Consider the following 18,078-nt stretch of genomic DNA (forward strand, 5'->3'; position numbering starts at 1 on the left):
AATTTGTGATGTAAGCCCAAACCGAAAGAGATCAGATTTCGAAAGTGGCTAACTATGACAGGCGCATTGCGCGCAATATCTGCCCTAGTAATAATAATAATTATAATTTTCATTGTTATTATGAACTTTTATGTATCAACTTATTACTTTCTTGCCAACTTCCTACTATACATATTGATATACACATTTGATCCTCCCCTTATAACCCAACTTCTCTTCTCTCTTAGCTAGCTCCATTTCCTGATCCTACAGTCCCACACACTACTACACTAGTAGAGCATTTCAGATTAAAGGTGATGAATGAGTGGGAGATTGTTTCGGAAACTGGTTGTCGGATTTGAATGGTTAGTTGGTGGTTTCCATGGGTGTGTGGCAGCTTAGAATGTGGTTGCTATTGAGTAAGTGTATTGTTGTGCTCGTCAAGTGGTTACATGGGTGGTCGGGTTGAGTTGGACTTAAGCTTTTGGGTAAGATGATCCACTAATATGGTATTAAGAGCTAACGTGACACAAATGTTATAGGTTCAAAACATTGTGTCTTTGCAAACGTGTCCAATTCAAATTTAACATATTGTAGAAAAAAAAAAACCGAGGGAGTTCACTATCAGTATCATATAGAAATTTTAAATCACTCAGCTCAATCTATTGTACTTTTATCGAATGCAGTGTGATTACATATAATAAGTCAAATTAATGCATTTTTCATATAATCACCTTACAATTCACATCGTTTATCATCTTCGGGCTAGTGGATTATTGTCGCACTTAACTCGTGGCAACTTGATAGATTCTTCATTATTGTTCCCTTAATGAGATTATCTTTTAGATAAGGAAAAGCCTGCCACTTGCAATGCCTTCAACACTAGGTTTTCTATATTAATTTCCTTTAATTATGTTTTCTTAATTAATCTCCAAACCAATTAATTGGCCAAATGATTGAGATTTATCTAATATGGTGATCTACCTTTCATTTATTTATTTATTTATTTTTTTTTTTTTTGGGAGGCATATTCAAAATATTTTTATAACAAGGAGATAGGGGGAAAAAAAAAATACAGTAACAAGTTAACTTAAAAAATATCTATCCTTTTGGTAGAATGATAAATGAATAAAAAATAATGCAAGATTGCAAGAATAGTTAGTTATTATTAACTCATGCATGAAATCAAACAATGATGAGTATGACCCAAATCATTACAATTTATGTTCAACCACAAGTCCACAATTTAAGAGAAGGGGAGCAATTCCTTCAAAAATGAGGAAAATAAAAGGAAGAAGCTCCATCCTTCAAAAAAATTGAAAAAAAAAAAGAAGCAACTCCATAAAAAAAAAATGGAAAGAAAATGAAATAGCTCCTTTGAAAATAACAAAGAATTGAAAGAAAATGAAGTAGTAGTTGTACTTAATTAAGTTAAGCCGCGATGCGTTGGGCAACGCTAGCTAAAGACCTGAGATTAAATCCCACCAACGTATCTACCAAATAACGAGTCTCCTCCTCGTTACTATCTTCCGGTACATTGACCGTATATTTTTCTGTTACAATAGTCCTCTTTTGGCCACCACTTTTCTCATTACACTCTTCTACTAGAGAAATCGTTCCTCGGTAGTTAGGGATACGACAACTATGATCACCACCAACAACACTAAACACCATGACGTGTTTCTCGTCGTTGAGTTCATCGAGCCTCTCGATGCTCAATGTCGATGGAAACTCCGCCACAAAGGTTATGTGGCGGAACGTTCCTACGACATTAGACGAAGAAGTAGAAGAAGATGATCTTATAAACATTTTGTAAGCTTTTGGGTTGTGAAATTGACGAACTATAGACCATACAACATCAATTGGTGCGTTTATAGCTTGTTGCACGCTAAAATTGCATTGTGTTAGAGATAACAACATATTTGTTGGTAATGGTCGCCTAATATCGGGGATAATTACAGTCATATTCAAATATGTTGATGTAAGAAAATTTGTTGTATATTTATTTGGTAGTTTAAAAAATATGTGTGGTTTGTATCTTGTATTTATAACTTTTTTATTTTTATTTTTTTGAAACTTTATTGTATACTTGAATATAATAGTAATTTTTAGATTCTAGATAAGGAGATAATGACCTATACAAAGTAGTCAAAGGGTAATGCAAGACGTATTATATTATAATGAATATAATAATATAAAAATTGTGACAATTATAATAAAAGCATAAATAAAATAAAGTGGATATGTATTATTGGTTCATATATGAACAGATGCATACATGAACAGATACAAATGAGAAACCTCAGTAGTAAGCATTCAGCTTAAATAACAGTGGAAAGTGCTTGGCTATGAAGAGGGCAACGAGTACGAATATAACAATTGGATTTTGCGGCAAATGGTCGCCACTATTATCTGGTCATAATATTATAAATATGATATATACTCCCAGTGGCGGTCCAGGATTTTCGAATTTATGAATCACCATCAATAATTGATCACTTATTTCATCCAAAAATTATATATATATATATATATATATATATATATATATATATATATATATATATATATATATATATATATATATATATATATATATATATATATATATATATATCACCAAAATGATTTCAATCCAAAAATAGGATATAAAAATACATACTATAAAACTATTACATCAAATTAACTTTATGATTTTTAACTTAAAACAAGAATTATTAAAAAAAAAAGTTAGATAACTTAAGAGACCTGTTATTAAATATAACAGGTCTCTTTAATGAAATATGAAAGCAGCACAAAAAAGAGATAAAGAGACCTGTTAGATATTTTAATAGGCGGTCTCTTTGATATTTAAAAAACTGACAGTGAGCTAATCTCAAATATAAGCAACAAAGAGACCCCCTATCTGTAATAGGCGGTCTCTAAGATTTTTTTTTTTTTAGTGTGCTGGTGTGACTCACTGTGCACCTTAATATATCCGCCCCTGTATACTAGGGGTGTTAAAAAAACACCCGACCCGAATGTCCCGACCCGCTGACCCGCTGTCCCGGCAAATACCCGACGGGAATTTTTTAAAAAAAACTTGTTTTTTCGGGTCGGGTACCCGACCCGGGAAAACTGCCTTCAATCCGGGTCGGGACATGGGCCGTTTTTTTCAGAAACGGGTACCCGAATACCCGAATTTAAACTTTAAAAAATAAAAAAATAAAAAAATAACCCACTCAAACTCCTCAAGTCCTCAGTCCTAACCACGTCAGACCCCAAAGGCCAAAGCCCAGCCCTCACCACGAAATTAGGGTTCTGGCTTCCTCCTTCCCCTCTCTCTCTCTCCGCCGCTTCCTCCTTCCTCTCTCTCTCTTCCTGCTTATTCTTGCCTTCTTCTTCAGTTCTTCTTGCTCTTCACTTGTTCAAGGCTTCAACTCTTCAAGGCGTTCAAGGGGCTCAAGGCGTTCAAGCGAGTTCAAGGCTTCAGTTCTTCTATTCTCATGCTATTTTAATTTGTGGTAATCCAATTGATAGTGTATTTTGTGCTAATTGATAGTGTATTATGGTGATTAATTAGATGACAAATTCATACATGCTCGAATTCTTTTTTATCCTTATTTTTATTTTTTGCTGATTTGCGCGAATTATGTTGTATTATTTTGAATTATTTCATTATTTCTTATGTATCCTTATTTTTATTTGCATTTTATGGTAATTCTGGCAGGAGTGGCAGGTTTTTACATAAAAAAAAAAAAAAAGCAGGTTTTTACAAAAAAAATGCAGCAGGTTTTTTTATTAAAATATATTAAATTACCGCAGGGATAAATAGTTAAATACATAATATTAAGTAAAAAGTTAATTAAAAAAAAAGAAAAACAAATCCGGGTACCCATGTCCCGACCCGAATAATCCGGGTACCCGAAACCCGGGTACCCGGATTATTCGGGTCGGGACATGGGACACGCTAACAAGTACCCGAAAACCCGGGTACCCGGATTTTCAGGTACCCGAAAACCCGGGTACCCGGATTTGAACACCCCTACTGTATACTCCTACTTGTATATTCTTTGTTATTTAATTGATGACAATATGTATAGAGATTTGATAATTTTCTTTTACTCAATTATTTTAAAAAAAAAAAAAAATTCTTTTACTCAAATTTTTTTTTTTTCATTTTTTTATATTAATAATGGGCATATACTTCTTTCGTTTTTTTAGTTGCATCACTTACTAAAACTGAAGTTTTGAAAATTATTTGCATCATTTTATCTCTCTTTCTTACCCCAGGAGTCCCATTTTTTTCTCTCTATCTTTCTCTACTCCAAAAATTGTTTAGGAGTCTGTGAAAACAAAAGTGATGCAACTAAATAAAACGGAGAAATTATTATGTTTGATAAAATTAATTAATTACTGGTAGATATTATTATGGAGTTTAATCTTTTGAGTTGTTGCCTTTAATAGTGTAGGTTTAATAAGGCTATGTTTAGTTCACATTATTAAATACTCCCTTTGATTTTTTTATTAAAATATTTTTACTAACACAGAGTTTTATGTATTTGATTTAAATTTGTTAAAATATGAAGTAAGTAGGGTTACTTTGCTATCTTTACTCAAATGCATTATGGAAAATTAAAATTATTATAAAATTAGGTCACTCATACTAGGAATACTCATAGCTCGCCAAACATGTTGTTTGTTGAGACGAAATTCTACAAGAGGAGAGGGTGAATTATAGTGAGTTTTCTATAATCCACTTTTGCGAAATAATAAAACAGAATGTTAAAAGAACTTGCAATGCACAAAGAATTTTACAAGGAAACCTTATAGGGTCCAAGGCCCAACTGCATCGACCATTTTTCAAGGGATCGGATTTCAAAACCAAACACTTCACTATAATAAGGCAACACGCCTAGTTACAACCTATTACAATCACAGACCTTTCTCATAAGTTCCTGATTGAACTGGGTACTTGATCGGACCCTATCCTACCCAACCTAAGTCCCAGACTTATGATTCAACTCAGCACTCCAAGAATATTATTCACTCAGCTTTCCTCTCAAGCCTACCACACTGTATGCAAACACAAATCACACACCCATTGCCCGAAACCATACAAACACTTGACTCTAATATATGATTGGAAAGCTACACATGAAATCCGTATGACAAAGCTATTAACTTGGCAAACTTACTCTTAAGCACTCACCAGATTTTTCACGCATAAATTCACAAGTTGTAACAATTATCACTCCTTTATATACAAGAAACACTTGTATGTAAAGTATGGTTTTTCTTAAAAGATAAAATAATGAAAACTGTCGTTTTATGAAACCCAACGTGAAATAAATCTTTTGAAGAAATCTTTTGGAAAACTTAACAAAGATATAATTTAAAAAAAGAATATTATTTTGCAAACCAGATTTTAATAAAATCTATCAAAGGATATTTTCCATAACTCAAAACTAACCTTTTTTTTAAAAATTTAATATTATTGTGCTTGCCAAGATTTATCATGTTTCAAATAATTTCATGCTTCATTAACCAACACATATTTACAGCAACCTTAAAAATGAACTTCAACAAATCCTTGTTAGAAAGACTTCAAGTCTATTCTGGAATTGCCTCTTTAAGCTTCATATTATATGAATACTTGGGCTCTACACAGACCAGAACCAAGATCCTGCTGTCTTCAACTCTTCAGCTCCTTGCTAGGACTCGCAATTCAAGCTCTTGTGGAACTTGTTGTTGTTTTCAACGCAGTTCAAGCTAGTCTTCTCAGCTTGTTGTCCGGCTTCCGTTAGGGAACTTCTTTTCTTGTGTCCTACTAGGGATCACATCTAGTTCCAATGAGGAATGCTTCTTTTATTCTCTTTATCTTTCCTTTTTTTTCTCCTTGGATCTTCATATATAGGTTACACTTTCACATCCAAAGTCAACTTCACCTGTTCTAATTCAATGCTTAGAGAAATTTCATTAGTTGAAGTTTGCCTATACTCATCATCATCAAAGCCTCTTAAGCTTCAACACATGTTTAAGGATTTTTTAGCAAAATGTAGTTGTAGAGATAATTGGTATCGCATGTTGTGGTAATAGTTGTTATTAGACGTGTGAGTAATTATTACTCCGTACCTGTCAACAAGCTATTACTTGTGAAAATAAATAGGAAAATTTGTCAAAAATAACACCACCTTTGGTCGGTCTTCCCGTAATAGCACCACCTTTTGATTATTCCAGAATAACACCACCTTTCACATGTATTTGCCAAAAATGAAACAAAACCGGTTGATAACCTATTTTACAGGTTACCTGTGACACGTGTCACAATGTCATTGGTCAATTTTTTTATATAATTTTTTTTTAAAAAAAAACCTAATTAATTAAATAACAAAGTTAAAATAATAAAAAAAAAAAAAAAAAAAACAAAACCACCACCTAGCCCCCGCTGCCCAGCCCCCACCCCCTACCCACCCTCGTCGCCGCCCTTCCCCTTCCCCATCCTTGCCGCCGCCCTTCCCCCTCCCCATCCTCGCCGCCGATCGACCTCCCCGGCCTTCCCCCTCCCTCCACCCATTCCCCGTCCTTAAACAACCCACCACCGCTTTCCCGTCATCGTTTCTAGCCCCCTTCCCTTCTCAATTTTCGATGCCCCTACCCATCCCTTCTCCATTTTTTATACTCCCTCCCTTTCCCTTCCCAATTTCCGGCCCCTACCACCTATCTCCTTCCCCGAAACCATAAACAGTCGAAAATGTTGGTTTTGTAAAGGGGAAGGGCTCGAAATTGGGGACGATGAAGGGAGGGGGGATTGAATCTGCTACGGGGAGGAGAGGTGGGGGCTGAAATCGCGAACGGGGAAGGGAGGAGCTCGAAATCGGAAACGGGGAAGGTGGATGGGACTGGTGGGGGTGGTGGATGTCGGTGGGCAGAGGGCTGGGAATGTGGGAAGGGGTTTAATTTTTTTTTTTTAATTTTTTTGTTTTTTTTTAAGTTTTTTCAAAATTAAAAATAAAAATAAATAAGTTAACCAATCAAACTAGAACACGTGTCCCAGGGTTACCTGTAAAATAGGTTACCGGTTTTTTGTTTCATTTTTGGCAAATACATGTGAAAGGTGGTGTTATTCTGGAATAATCAAAAGGTGGTGCTATTACGGGAAGACCGGCCAAAGGTGGTGTTATTTTTGACAAATTTCCCAAATAAATACTACCTCCGTTAATTATTATGTGCAAACATTGGAATATTTTATATTTCAGAATTACCCCAAAGTTACACATAATAATTAACGAAGGTAGAAATTAAGTATAAGTGTTTGATGAAATAGTAATTGAGTTAATGTTACCTTAAAAAATATAGAAATAAATCAATAGCTATTTCTAATGACAAAAGCCACTTCCACCGCTAAACACTATCTCACCTACTACATTGCCAAATACTTATTTTTTTTAATTAAATAATGGTTTGACTTAGTCGATCAACCACCTAAATGCTATTGTCAAACATGCCCTAAATGTAGAATATTGTATAGGAATACAATTTTTAACTCTCCATTGTTTGGGAAATATTGATTCAATTCCTCTTTTTTTTCTTTTTTTTTTTTTTTTTTTTTTTTTTTTTTTTTTTTTTTTCAAGTTGCATATATCTATTTTTCCTTTTTATTTTGTGCATGTTTTTTTTTGTATTTTTGTATTTTTTTTTATGCAAGCATGACTTTTGTAGTTGTATTTAAGGAGTTTGATCTTCTTTCCCTAGATTTAGTGTTCGAAAACCATGACAAGCTTTTTTAAAATTAATTAATAATAGTGTTGTTAAGTTATAATGTGGCACAATTCTTTTTTAGATAGATGACATGATACAACGCTATTGCAAGAAAGGATGGAATGACGTAGCACATAATAAACATTTTTAGGAACACTTTGTAATATATAAATATAGATTAAAGTTCCTAGCTGCTAGTATTAACTTGGCCACACAAATCATTAACGTGGGCAAACTAATTGGCTTGACAAAGGAATGGAGAAAGCTAGCCATTTTTTTTATTTAATTTTTTTTTTTTTGAAAGAAAGCTAGCCATTTAGTTGTTGACATGTTAACAATATCAAATAGTAAGCTAAATATAGCTTACCATTATGGCATAATTTATCTAGAAATAAAATAATTAATCTTACAAAATTATGTGGCAACATAAGCTAATTTGAATACTCATATTAGCTTGCCATTGAAGATGTTCAATCATTTCACTTTTAATTTTCTGATTTCCCACATGACCCAACAAGTTTATTAGCCCCCTATATTTCCAAATACATATGTTTTTTTTTTTTTTTTTTTTGAGCAAAAATACATATGTTAATATGTACTCATTTACTTGCAGTGACGGATCTGTGTTGGTGCACACTGAGTCACGTGACTCGGCAGCACCAAAAAAAAATTGATTTTTTAAAAAATAAAAATATCAAAGAGACCGCTTATTGTAGAGAGGCGGTCTCTTTGATGCTGCTAACAGAGATGACGCAGGTTTCCTTTTATAAAAATATCAAAGAGACCAACTATTAAGGTAAGTGGTCTCTTTGATGCTGCTATTGCATTTCACATTTTAGAGCTGCTTTCTTTCTTCATTAAAGAGACCGGTTATACTTAATAACAGGTCTTTTTATTTATCTCATTTTTTTACTCAATAATTATTAATAATTTTTGCTTCTATTTATAATTTATATCTTATATTTGTGCAACCAATTTTAATATTTTCCCACAAATCTAAGTAAGAGTGCTTTCCTTCAATAATGCTCCAATTACTTCCAATTCCCTAAATACAGCTTAACTTTTACAATTTCCCAATCTACTGTCCACATCATCATTTAACAAATTAATTTTTTTTTAAAATATATACCACAAAACCGTCACTTGAGTTAATGGTTTACAAATGGGGAAAACCGCCCATTCAAGTGGCGGTTTCCATTTTATGTAAAAAATAAAAAAAATTCTCTGTAAACATTTTACAATAATCCAGGCAAGAATTCATCATAAAATTAATTATACACCTTCCGTTCAAAAAAAAAATCAAATCTTAATTTGTTAGTGGAAAAAATCAGAGTAATCTGAATTTAGAGAGAGAGGGGAAGAATAAGAGAGAGAAATTGTCATATGTTTCATTAATATGGAAAATATTACAATGAAGAATATATACTACCTCCGTTAACGGTTATTTGCAACGAAAGGGACATGCGCGGACTCCTAGGCAAAAGTTTTTAAGCATGATTAATGAAAAATAGGGGTGTGTGATTTAGTAAAAATCTTGTAAAAAAAAAACCAATTAAACAAAAACCCCATAACCATAGAAATCACCAGAACCACCACCAAAACCACCAACCACCAAAACCCATAACCCAAAACCACCACCAAAATGACCGACAACCACTCAAACCACCAACAACCACTAGAACCACCAAACCCACCGAAACCCATAACCCAAAACCACCACCGAAACCCTTCGACGAACCACCAACACCACCCCCGCCAATATTCGATTAGATGAACCACCAAAACCACCCCCACGAACCACCAAAATCACCGACGAACCACCAAAACCCTTCAACTACCACCAAAACCACCCCCACAAACCACCAAATCCAACCACAAACCACCACCCCCTCGCACCAAGACCCAGACCAGCCGCAGTAACGGGCTACCCACAAACCCAGATTCCCAACCCACAAAATCGTACCCACAAACTCAGATCCCCAACCCACAAAATCGAGACCACTTTCTAGATCTGAAATTGAGTGTCTTTCTTCTTCAATTCATGAAAAGTGGTTGAAGGAGGAGAGAGAAAGTTAATGTTAAAGAGTATGGAGGAGAGAGAAAGATAATGGGCAAGAGGAAGAAGATGATGAAGGAGGAGAGAGGAAGATAATGGGGAAGATGATAAAGAAATGAATAGGGATTGATGATTAATGAAAGATAAAATAAGTTTATTAGATTAGATTAGTTTCTAATCAATTATGTTTTAAGTAGGTAAATGATGTTATAAAGTTTTAAGTAAGGGTGTTTTTGTAATTTCATTTAAAAAATGTTTCTAAAAATAGCAAGATTTGGGAATGTTGCAAATAATAGGTAGCACCTAATTTTAGTAAATGTTGCAAATAACTGTTAACGGAGGTAGTATATATAATATAGATAATCATAATTGAAAGAAGAAAACTCAATCTCATGGTTAGATCTAAACTACATAATTATTAAAATGACAAGTTTCATGAACCTTGCTGGCTGCTGCACCTATATGTGATGATGAAGGCAGTGATTCCGGTGGTGAAGTCGGCAAAGGTAGCGGCGCAAACTCCACACTATACTTCGTATAGATCGTATATAATGAAGAAAAAAGATTAGGATTAAGAGAATTGCAAGATAATTCCATGAAACTACCCAGAACCAATTGAATTAAATAAATATCAAATTCCCAAACTTAATCGAGTTATCCCCTGACCAATTTAATTTGAGAATGAAAATTTTGAAAAATTAATGAGAGAAATAGAGAGATGAGATCTGGAATTTGACTGAGGTAGAATGGATGATGGGCAATGGAGAATTTGGGACTTTGTTTCTATCGAAAAAAAAGTGATTAGTTTGATAATGAGAGAGCAGAGGAGATATGGATGGAATTTTGAATTTTTGATAGTGACTAATGAGTAGAACCTAATTGATGTAGCGGTGTTCATCCTTAAACCGCCATCTTAGATAGCGGTTTTGCTATAAAATAGAAAAAAAAAATTAAATTTATTAAATTGCTGACATGGACAGTAATTTGGGAATATTAAAAAAAGTAGCAGTATATATGGAATTGTCTTTCTTCCCAACAATATTAAGGGAAAGCACTCTCTAAGTAAAAAATCATAAAGTTAATGTAATAGTTTTATATTACTATTTGTTTGTAACATGTTATTTGTAATATTTTCAACTTGTAAGATTGAATTTTTAAGTAGTACGGAGTATTTGGTTGTATTATGGATTTATGTGTCCTATTTTAGATTGAAATCGATTTGGTGAAATATACTTTTTTTTATATATATATAATTTTTGGATTGAAATTAATTATGAACAAGATTTGGAAACATTATTTGTACTTTCACAAGTAATCAATAATTGATAGTGAATCACCAAGTCGGAAATCCTGGATCCGCCACTATTTACTTGTAGTCTTAGTTAAAGGGGATCCAATTTGACCAGTTTTTCACCAATATGTAAGAAAAAAATAGTCATATGAGGCCAATTCTTATTGAAATCGTTCAACATGTAGTTTTCAAAAATTAGCATTCAATGATTTTTGATAATATGAAACTCAAAATACTGATGATAAAAAAAGCCATAAAAAATGTGAAATAGCAAATGGCTATATTAAAAGAAATATATAAAAATATTAGTTTTTTTTTTTTTTTTTTTTTTTTTTTTGGGTGAACAAAATCTAATTGAGTTAAGGGTTTAGTGGAGTAAGACTGCAGCCTAAAGTAAATAAAATAAAATATAATAAAAATTTGCAAATCCAGCGTTTAATTTCCTTTGGACAAGGGCAAAGTTGCAATTCCTTCGACATAAGGTCTTCTAGTATTTCTTCTTTTTTTTTTTTAATGGAAAAAATATATAAAAAAATAATCAAACCGTTTTACCGACTAAATTTTTGGAGTTTGGAAGATGATACAATCATGCAAACATTTTAAAATTACTTCGTATATTATTTATTTATATATAATTATTATTGTATAAAATAAACTTTGAATCCTTAACTTGCTTCAATAATACAGCAGTAATCCAAAGACATTTAATTAGTTAACCTGCATACTCAAATAATCATTAAATATCAACATTTAACTTTACATTTGCATGTTCTAAGATAAGGAAGCATGTAGCTCCTTCCAAAAAAAAATTAATATGTAGAGGGATAGAAAAAAATGACCTAACGCAAAGTAAGTTAAAGACTTGAGATTGAATTTCACCAGTGTATAAAAAAAAAAAAAAAAAAAACGATTTTCCTCATTACTTCTCCGTTACAATATAATTGTCCTCCTTTGATCCACCAACAACCTTCTCTTTTGCTTCTTCTACAAGAGAAATTGTACCTTGGTAATTAGGGATACGAAGATAATGATCACCACCAACGAGACTAAACACAATGACATTCTTATTGTCATTGAGCTCATCAAGCTGCTCAATGCTCGTAGTTGATGGAAACCCCGTAATTAACATAGGTCACGTTACACAAGCTAAGGATCCTATTGTGTAAGACAAAGGAAAAGTGGTTGATGATGAGATTATAAACATTTTGTAAGCTTTCGAGTAGTTAAATTAACGAACTCTAGACCATACTACGTTATTAATTGATGCATTAATCACATATTATACGCTAAAACTACACGAATTGACGGAAAATAGACCTTTTTTTTTTTTTTTTTTTTTGAATGGAACAATAGACCATACTTTAGAATTTTGGGTATAGTATATGATATGATGTTTGTGTTTTTGTTTTTGTTTGATGAAAGGAAATGAGTATCTAGTGTATACATATATAATAATACTTAGCTTTGTGAATTTGAGACATGAAAGAGAACAAATACAAAGCGGTTAAACTAAAGGAGATTGCATGACATACGTACTATAATTACGTACATTTTTTAATACTTGTATATGAAAATAAACAATATGGTAAAGCAATTTTTTGTATGGAAGATAGGCGTTATGTATCTGTTCAAAAGTGAACATATACATAGATGAACAGATACAGATATATGATTAGTCAGCATTCAGGTAAAATAAAAAATTTGTATTAAGTGGAAGCGCTTATCTATGTAGGAATAATTCTCATCAATCATCACTTCCAATCATAATACTACGTATATACTTCGTATAATACTAATTCTTTGATTTAAATGTTAAAAAACTTTTCAAAATAAATTTAGATAATACTTGAAATTAATAATTGTTTTAAGTGTAAAGGATTGCTTAAGTGATTAGAGTTTCTTTCAATATCAGGAGATCTGACCCGCCTTCTTAAAATTTGAAAAGGTAGTTAGATTGGTTAGCTTGAAGCATGTAGTTAAAGGGGGTCAGATCATCTTGCCAAAGACTAGGAGAATATATAATCGATCGAGTGTGGAACGATGTACCTATTGTAGGGAATATTTCAAGCATCCCACACTTGACCCCCACTGTGATCATACACTTAAGCATGCTGGCTTCCAAAGGAAAGGAAGCAAGAGTAAAAGAGTCGCCAACAAGTTTTAGGAACTTGTAAACCAGCGTTGCACAGCAGCGTTTGGCGCCACAGCCTAAACCTTTGCGCCATTGTTGGAAAACTGACCTGGGACTGCTTTCAGTATTTTTACTCAAAAGGGACAGGGCTAAAGTCGTACTAAGTCGGTTTGATTAATTTATTAGCCTTTAATTAATCGAGTTAATTAATTAATTAGGCAAAGTCCTTTAGTCATTAATTAGTTTATTTAGGTTTAATCACAAGTCAAACAAATGGTTAGTGTAAACACACATAGGTTATGCACAAGCAAAGAATGCACAAGTAGTCAAGTAAGCACAATATGATGCAATGAGTTTGCAACCTAACCATGACTCTAGTTCTCTAAAGTTCAAGGATATAGGTTAGTCAAATAGGGTCCATGGTTATGAGTCCGGATGCACCGCGCAGAAGCCATGCCTTTGGAAGGGTTGGCGCGTGTGGATGGGACCCCGCAAGTTAAACTCGCTTTCATAGTTTGGTGAATTCAACAATCTCGGATGTACCCTTCGTTGCCAGGAGCGTTCGATTGGGTAGATGGAGCATGAATTCCCAGAGGGTTATGTCCATATGTAGAACACATATGGGTTTAAGAAAAGACAGAAAAACTCAATCAGGAAGTAGAATCGAGCCAACAGTGCTAGAACCAGTCAAAACAAGAAGGCAAAGTTCTGGCTTGGTATTGGAAGAACACGGCGCGAGACAACAGAGTCTGTCGCCAGAAAATAGCTCCGTCGCCAGACGACAAGGTTGTCGCCAGGCGACGAGGCTATTTCTCAGGAGACGAACTCTATTTTCTCAGCGCTAGTTCCTACATGCCTCAGCAACTTTCTACGTTCTTAGAATTTTCCAGTTTTCGCAGTATTATTTCGATTCTTGTTGTGAAAGATATTTCTCAAATTTCCTACGTGTAAAAATCCTATGTTTTTAACTCATTAAAGATGGTCTTTCCAATGAGAACCTTTTTTATGCTTATGCCAATAATGTTAATCAAAATTACGCACATGAAATACTTAGAACTTTTCGAGTCTTATCCACTCATTCTAAATCATTGCCAAAACAAATTTTAGGAATTAAAATTGAAATCCTCCCTAGTGGAGTCGCCAAAAACTGTAGGGAATATTTCAAGCATTACCCCAAACTTGAACCCCACTGTGATCATACACTTAAGCATGGTGGTGTCCAAAGGGAAAGAAGCTAGAGCAAAAGAGTCGCCAACAAGTTTTAGGAACTTGTAAACCGTTCACAGGGTGAAGCACTAGTGGAAAAAATCTTATTTGTAACAAGCTATTCGTAACGGACATATGATTTTCCGTTACAATTAAGTCATTCGTAACGGGAAAATTCAATGTCCGTTACAAAAAAGTTGTGAAATGGGCAGGAAAAGGGTTATTCGTAACGGACAAATTGGTGCCCGTTACGAAAAAGTTGTTATTCATAACGGACATATTGGTGCCCGTTACGAATAAGTTGTTATTTGTAACAGACATTATTCTGCCCGTTATGATTAAGTAACTAATCGTAACCAACAAATATTGCCCGTTACAAATAGAAAAGTCAACAGAATTTTGACCTTGTTATTTGTAACTAACATAGGGTGTCCGTTACGAATAAAGTTTTAAAGTAAGCCCTAAATTTTTACTTTCCCCTTTCTCACTCCCACTGTCAAAAAAATTCCTCTTTCTCTCTCCAATATTGAAGCAGCTCCCGCGCGTTTTGCTCCTCTCATTCTCACTCTTCTCCTCCATTGAAGCGCACTTTGAGTTCTCCATTATTGAAGCGCACTCCGAGTTCTCCATTATTGAAGCGCACTCCGAGTTCTCCATTGAAGCGCACTCCGAGTTCTCCATTGAAGCACACTCCGAGTTCTCCATTAGTGAAGCGCACTCCGAGTTCTCCATTGAAGCGCTGTATGAGTTCTCCATTAAAGCGTTGTCTGAGTTCTCCATTGAAGCGCTCATAGTTCTCCATTAAAGCGTACTCTTTCTCTGTCCTCCCCCAATTTCGTAACCCTTGTTTCAGTTTGCTTAATTGCAATTACTTAATTATAGGTTTTATTTGATTGATTTTACTATTTTCCATTTGTTTTGGGTTTTATTATGTTTTAGTTTAAAAGCCTTTGAATTTTGAGCTAAGTATGAATTAATTGATTGATTTTTCCCCCCAAATTATTACTATCTTTCTGGATCCCCCCTTACATCGTGAATCCGTTTATTTGCAGTTGCCCTGCGCATGATAAGCTTTGGATGTGATTACCACTGGGTACAAAAAGATTCTCGCTTTGATCAAGAGGTAGTTGTATATTTTGTGGTCTAATTAAATTGCGGCCTTGGTCTCTCTCTGCAATTGTATAGCGTGATTGCTTGCTGTTCCTATTTCTCATTGTTAGTTCATTACATTTTCCTCACTGTTATCTCTTGCTTGTAATGGCTGCAAGAATTTGTGAGCAGATGAGCACAACTTGTGGATTCACTTTAGTGTGGATACGCTATGATTGCCTTTCACAGATTAGTGATCTTATTTTCTTTCTCAGATTTTATTTTCCGCTTCAACTTTAAGTGATACTTGCATGTAGTATATTGGATACTACGTATGTTTTTGTGCATTCGGCATGTCGGCCTTTTATAAGCTGTGTGCTGAAAACTATTGTATATTTAGCTTATTTTCTAGGTTAAGTGTTCAGTTGTTTTAGCTCTAAATTATAGTTTTCTGAACCTAATGTTTATTGTACATTCTAACAAAGTCCTCATAGAAGCTGCTCCAAGTTTATTGCTGACTAAGTCATTTTTAATACCACTTATCAGTTGAATGGAATACCATTAGTTAAAATAATGCAATACTTCTCCCTGCACTAGGAACTTCTACGTGCATTATTTTTGACTGTTTGGTGGATTGTCTAAAGTGAGGTTGAAATGTACTGGTATTTTTTTGAATATGTCTTGCAAAAGATTGGCATATAAGGAGGGATTTTCTTTATAAAATTGCTAATTATTTTGTTTATTCAACTGATTTTAGATTAGGAATGTAATGTAGATTCACTAGATTGCATGTTTATAGTTTTATATGGAAGGTTGGCTTATTTGACTAGTACAATACAACTGGCAAAATTAGTATAGATTTAAGTTTGCTTGTAGCTCAAGTAGTCAACCTATGGTTATCCATGTTTTCATTCTTTTCACTTCCACATTGAAATGAACAAATAGAGGACATAAGAGATTGAGGGATGCCCTCAAGTGGTTGGGGGTTCGATACTCATTCCCCCATTTCTGTGATAGTATCTTTTTGTCAATAAAATAATAATAATAAGTTGTTACTTATTATGATATTTAAATTACTCATTTCTCATGAAACTATCTCACTATATAGTTTATCAATAAGGTTAATCCTTTAAAATGAGTAAAAAAACCAATCACAATACGATGAAAAGGTATTTGTATTATCAACATAAAACTTATCTCATGTCTTACATTATAATGTTAGTTGTTCAATTTAATGTTACTCTAAAATTGATTAAAAGTTACCCAATAATTATTTGATATGATATACATACATTAATATCGTTAAACATCCGAGAGTGAGGGGTAGCTCAAGTTGATAGAACTTCCCTCTCTATATATATGTATTATTATATGTATTCTTAAACATCCGTTGAACACAAAATTTAATGGAGAAAATATTAACTCTTTTAATCACTATAAGAGGAACAAAAGTTTAAAAGTTCATATTTCAAATAACTTTTGAATGTTATCAAAATAAAAACCTTTACAAAATTGTTATCTGACCCTAAGTTTAAAAGTCTTACTACAGTGATATTCCTGGCCATTTGTTTGGAAATGGAAACTTACTTCTATTTAATTTGATATTTTGATTTTGGTGGGAAATGGGAGTGACTTGAATCTGATGTTTCAGGAGCAGCTCGGTCCTTAGCTCCCTCAACTCCATTAAAGCAGCTCCGTCCTCATTTCAAGATGGTGATTTGATTCGGCTTAAATCTGACAATTTGGTATGAGTAATTAATTGTTTTGTTGCTTTTTTTTTTGTTTAATTAGTACATTGCATTGAGAGTTTCTTTCTTATGATTTTTGTTTAATTTTCTTCCAATTTTCTGCCAATTCAAATGTGTTAATATTTATTATGCATTATATTTTCATATGCCTAGATACCCGTTCAAGATTTACTCATTAAGAGTAAATCTTGAATAGTCCCCGTTTGGGACTGTTCTTGGAATTGTATTCTCACTTAGGATGTAAATGGTTGCTTGTTTTTCGTAAGTAAAGGTAATTTTGTGTTAGCATTCCCTAATGTGTTCTCGGGGTACATATGTAATTAAGAAATTAATTACATCGTGTACTTTGAGAACCATAGGGAAATGCTGCCGAAATTTCCTTAGGGCCGAAAAATGGTCAACCATTTGCTAGTGAGAATACACTTCCAAGGATGGGTTAGGTTGGAGCGATAAGGACCTTTGGAATCATGCATTTGGAATGTGTTGATATGTGATGTTGAATATAATTTGTTTCTTGGGTTTTAATCATACATTTTTAGAAATGGACCGTCGTTGGATGTATAGTGGTTCTCGAACCACACCTGAATACTTAGTCGGGGTCAAAGAGTTCTGTAGAATCGCAGTGCAACACCAATGGAGTACACTCGTTGAACAAAGGCTAACCAAAGCAAGACCTATTTTCTGCCCTTGTCGTGATTGTAACAATGTGAAGAGGTGGGAAGACATTAAGAAAATAGAGGACCATTTGATTATTCGTGGATTTATGCCAGACTACAGTATTTGGTATTGGCATGGTGAAAAATTTCCTCCCGCGGATAATTCTTCTATTAACGACAAT

The 18,078-nt window shown here is 33.7% G+C and overlaps 1 pseudogene; it reads right to left on the minus strand.

Moving 5' to 3' along the window:
- Window positions 1-1,410: 1,410 nt before the first annotated feature.
- Window positions 1,411-12,195, minus strand: LOC145637116 (abscisic acid receptor PYL12 pseudogene; annotated as a pseudogene).
- Window positions 12,196-18,078: the final 5,883 nt, after the last annotated feature.

Source organism: Chenopodium album, chromosome 6 (genome assembly GCF_948465745.1).
Source record: "Chenopodium album chromosome 6, dcCheAlbu1.1, whole genome shotgun sequence".
NCBI lineage: Eukaryota > Viridiplantae > Streptophyta > Magnoliopsida > Caryophyllales > Amaranthaceae > Chenopodium > Chenopodium album.